The sequence below is a fragment of the Vipera ursinii genome (assembly GCF_947247035.1).
Source record: "Vipera ursinii genome assembly, chromosome: 3".
Classification (NCBI taxonomy): domain Eukaryota; kingdom Metazoa; phylum Chordata; class Lepidosauria; order Squamata; family Viperidae; genus Vipera; species Vipera ursinii.
This window is the reverse complement of record NC_139516.1, coordinates 41,366,278-41,371,765: the sequence shown is the minus strand read 5'-3', so window position 1 is coordinate 41,371,765 and position 5,488 is coordinate 41,366,278.

Here is a 5,488-nt window from a genome sequence, read left to right as displayed (position 1 = left end):
TTTAAACCCCATTTCAAAGTCAAATGAATATTTTTCTTAGGATATAACCATTTTTGGGTATTGGAAAAACATACATTTTAATAAAATGATAGTCTTATTGCAACTTCAGTGACACGATTCAATTTCTATATAAACACACTAAGTTTAAAATAGTCAAATAAGTTATAGTCTAGGGTCTGTTTACAACAGCTGAAGTCTCCTGGGTTCAATTCCCATCCAGTTATTATAGCAAAATGGCAATTTTGTATTTTTTGTACATTGTGTTAGAATAGAGCATTAAATATCTCAGGTTTGTTTTGCCCTTAAAACTTTCTAAGTGCCAACACTCCCCCCCATTATACAAACAAATAAAAACAACTTTAAGGCAAAAAGAAAAAAAAATCCTGAGCTTTGCCTCCTCCAGGGATAAAGTGATAGCTTTGTATCTTAGACATACCTTCTGGGCATATCAAAGCAAAAACAAACAAACCAAGCCTAAACATTGGGTTGGTTAGATATACAGCATGATGAAGGTTTCTAATCAGACACCATGTTTACTTTCTGAGAATGTGTCTCCTATTTTTAATATGTAGTTCCAACCGATTACACTCAGGGAAATGTGGCAAAGAGAAAAAAATAAATCACCCTGGTGAACATCACAGAATATATGAGTTGGATCTTCAGGAAATGTCCTGAAATCTCTTAAATAGTTTACATACAGATGTGCCTTTATATTCTACTGAGTGAATATCTCTCAAGCTACCCCCAAAAAGGGGGGGGTGTGATGGTTAGGAAGCGCCCTTATACTTTGCAGGAAAGGAATTACATGAGAGGAAAAATGCAGTAGGAGCAAAAGCAGTTGAAAAGAGATCTTGACTGGACCAAAATGTATCTGTAAGGAGATTATGGCAAATTATTCACACATGCCTGGACATATATATTGATGAAATGAGACATAGCTAGCAATGGAGGTCAACAGTACAAATAAATCTAGGATTCTGCTTTTGGCTTTTTCAAATACCCAGAGAAAAAGGAAAGGTTATATTTTCTCCCAAATCCTTGAGTGGAATGAAGGATGAAGAGTTCCACTTAGATCACATTATTCTCCTTCTACTTTCAGTTTTTTTATTTTATTTTTTATTTTAATTCCATTTATATCCCGCCCTTCTCCGAAGACTCAGGCTATTATAGCTTAACCCAGTAGCCCTTAGAATCCAGAATTTGATACTCCAGAAATCTGAAGAATTATCCCAATAAGACTAGAGTTTTTTGGATGTTTAACTGCAATTTCCTTTCTTGTTTTATGCTCTTTTTAAATTAAACAATTCTAAAATTAGATATGTGCAGTGGTGGATTCAAATATGTGAACAACTGGTTCTCTGTGTGGATGCTGCTTCCGGAAGTCAGTTCTGGGCCTGGGCAACAAAAAATTAGCTACCAGTTCTGGTGAACTGGTGCAAACCGGCTGAATCCTACTACTGGATATGTGTTTGGATACAGCAGTCATTGCTTTATGAGTGTGCTGCCCACAGTTTTATTTATTTGTTGGACTACAGTAAATTATGTCCAAAGCCATGATGCTGATGCTGATGATGGAGATTGCTCCTATTTTAATAAAAATATGTATGAGAATCAGCGAGTGTACAATACAGCAATTGATTCATTCATTTCTTTGTCCAGTTTATATAGTCACCCATCTCACAAACACATGACTCTGGGTGGCTTACAACAAAGATAAAAGAATACATAAATATTTAATGCAGTTAGTATCACATAATTAAACATACTGAAACTGTGAAACCAAACTAAAAAAAAAAGACACAACAAGTAATATGTTTTAATGTATTTGGGAAAGCCTGCTTGCTCCCTCCCCATTTGAAGTGGGACAGATGGCTATGACTCGGGCAGCATGCATGTCGTAGTACAGCCTTTTCAAAATAAGATTAAAATAATATTATGTATTATTTATTCATGCAGGGATTATTTCTTTAGGTCTAAAAGAGGCAAAAGCCAGTGAAAAATTGAGCAGCTTGCTGAGTAAGCAACCTGTCTCTTTATCAGTGTGCTACATTGTCTGAGATTACGACCTGCTTATTGTTTCTAGACAGAATTAAAGGGTATGTTTACACTATGAAGGATGGCAGCAACAATTCAGACTGAATTAATCCAATATAAACTCACCTGATGACCGACCCTTGCTCTAATTTGATCAGCTGAAAGGCAATATGTTTACCTGGATACAGATCCCACTGCATAGGTAGCTTTTCGAAGCAGCCAATAATGTTGTAGGAAACATTTGTATGGACAAATGAAGTCCTTTCTCCATTATTTATAAAAAAAGACAGCTCACATAAAAGGATTCTCTAGAAAGGGGAAGTCAAGATTTTTAAAGACCATAAAGGCAGGGCTTTTTTTGTCATAAAACGCTCAGAACGGAGTTCCGGCACCTTTTTTGGATGGAACCTTGTAGGGTAGGCAAGGCGGTTGTATGACATGTGTGAGTTCCGGCACCTTTTTCTTTTACAAAAAAAGCACTGCGTAAAGGGAACAAAAATGTCTTGCATGTGCAAAAAATGTAAAGTTTAAGCATACAAAGCAAAAGTTTATTATTTATTTATTTATTTAGCACTGATGATGTTACCTAATTAGAGTAATGAAACATTTGCAAGAAAATAAGCAAGCTCAGAGAGCACCAAGGACCGCTCGTTTATTTATTTGCTTGCTCATTTATTTATCAAACTTGTATACCTCCCATCTTGTTGAAGGCTACCCTAGACATTGAAAACAATACAGAATAAAACATTGAAACAATAAAGATCTATAATTTAAAAATTCAATTAAAAGTAACTCAGCAACTGCAGAGGGAGGGAGCAAAGTGTGGGCAGAGAGGAGATGGGGTGTTCTCTGCTCCATTTGTCACCTCCAGTGTGTTATACTCCTATGAGGGCCCAAGGCTATTTGACATACCATGCCTTCAGACTCTTTTAGAAGGCCTAAAGAGTGGCAATGGATCAGACCTTGGGGTGGGGGAAAGATGTTTCAGAAGGTGGGACCAAAACAGAAAAGTCTCTACATCTGGACCTCACCAGCTGAAATTAATTGATGGGGTCAATTAATGCCCCTTCTGCCAGCATCAATTGTAAACCCATCAAAGTCCACCAGTTGCTCAGATAGGCTGGACCCATGCCACGTAGGGCTTTACAGGTGATGACCGACCAACACCTTGAATTGGACCTTGAAGCAAACTGACAACCAGTGTAGCTTGCAGAATAGCTATGTAACATGGGCCATCCCAGGAGCCCCAAGAACTGCCCAAGCAGCTGCTTTCTGCAGTAACTGAATCTAAGGTTCTAAAGTATATATTAAACAAATAATAAATGTGCACATGTATGCTATACAAGTTTATAAATACTGTAATCATTTGAATGCTGGTATTTGCTCCTGTGGGAGAGATCCGACAATCATTGCTGAATAAACTTTGCTCTTTACCTTTTGGCCTTTTCTGCTCCTCATGTGGAGAATCACTATTCTATCACATATTGGTATGTGCTGGAGGAAAACATTTATAAGTTTCTGGCTTTATAATAAAAATGGTAATTTCAAGCAGATAGGATTCTCCGGGGTTGCCTTATTGCAAATATCAAAAGTATTCTAGCACTATGCAAAGGATAACTAGTTTTGGAGGAACATGATTCCAGATGGATTGCTGAACACACAAACAATGAAACAAAACAAAATAACCAAAACTGCTTTCCAGAACTCCAGAGATTCATCTAACATTATTAAATCTCTCATCTAGAAAAGCACAAAGAATGCAAACTATGACAAAAGAACAGCCATATGCGCAGGAGCTGCTGAGGTTATTAGGCAACCAAACCTGAGGAAAACTGCAATAGAAAACTATTTTCTCTTTCATTATAACCAACAGATAACCACTTTAACCACTGAGCCATTGTGCCCCCTTTAATTTATATAGAAAGGTGTAAATATAGTTCTTTAGATTGAAATTTTTTTAATTGCCTATAAAGCCATGTATGTACTGAAATGGTATATGTTTGTATTTCTATTATACTTTCAATGGATAATACCCATAATTTAGTTAAAGTCTCTGTAGCTCCTGTGAACATCTGTAAACAATTGTCTACTGTACATGACCGATTCAGTTAATGTATGGTCATGCAAAAAGTTTGTTTTCTCTTCTCTCTTTGCTGTAATTAGTTTATATATGTGTTGCTTTACCTGGTAATTGACTGACATAAATACTATCTAAAAAAATCAAAACTATGGATAATAGTAATTGAAATGTAGAAATTTTATAATACATATATGTAATAATTATTTTACTACTCTGTTTTTGACGTGTTTGGGATTAAATTTCAAATGACTTATAAAAAGATAGGATGCTCATTAAACAGAACTATAGATCTATGAAAATATGCTCTTTCTTGTTTAAAATAAGGGAAAACAGTCTCCCTTTGTTATTTTTATTAACAGTTAGTACTTTATTCAATAATTCTCTAATGTATAACCATGTAGTATTTATTGACATATATTCTGAGACAAAGGCTAGATCTATGGATGAGATAGCAGAACAGAGTTACTGCTAGGAGGTTCAAAGTACAGGTAATGGGGATGCTTCATACAGCAGCTAATTAAATTATGTAATTTGTTTTCTACATGATGTAGTGAAGCACATTAACTTAGATGGCTTTCTGAGGAGCAATCAAATTCATGATGTGTATTATCCACTACTACTATGATCAGATTGCCTCTGAATTCCAATTCTTGGAAAACTGCAAGCTGAAATATCTTGGATCCCTGTGGACAGAAAGATCCCTTATAACCAAGACATCATTGAGCCCTGGAAATAATCTATTTTCAGTGCCCTTCTTTCCTAGATCTGGACACATTTTTACCTGTTATTACCTTTTGGAATGCCTTGTCATCATGGGCATCCTTCCCTTGGGAATGGAAAGTCACATGCAAAATTACATAATCATGCAAACAATGTGAATTATGCTCTTGCATTAGATTTGCTGATACAAATATGTATTTAGATGATTACATGGTCTTACAGGTGTTGGCACAGTGATGTCATTGTGGTTTCTGCTGCCTATTAAATAATGAGCTCTAATCTTGCCTTAGGCATGAATGCTGACTAGTGACTTTGGACCAATCATTATTAATTAATCCAATCCACTTTTCAGGGATGTTGTGGGGAAAATATAAGGGGGCGGCATTGTGTATGCTACCTTGAATTGCACAAAATATAGATGGGACAGAAGTCAAGTTAATAAATGTGAGAATTTCAAGAACAACAACAGCAAAGAGCCAAAAGCAAGCTCTCAAAGAAAAGACATTTGTATCCAGCAGAACAGAGGCATTTTAAAGATGTTGTCTACATCTTATGCTGAAGTACACTCCATTTTAAACCAACTGAAACATCTGCATTGGTTAAGCATCATATAACACTAATGCAGTTGCTCCTTACACAGCAAGTTGTCTAAGG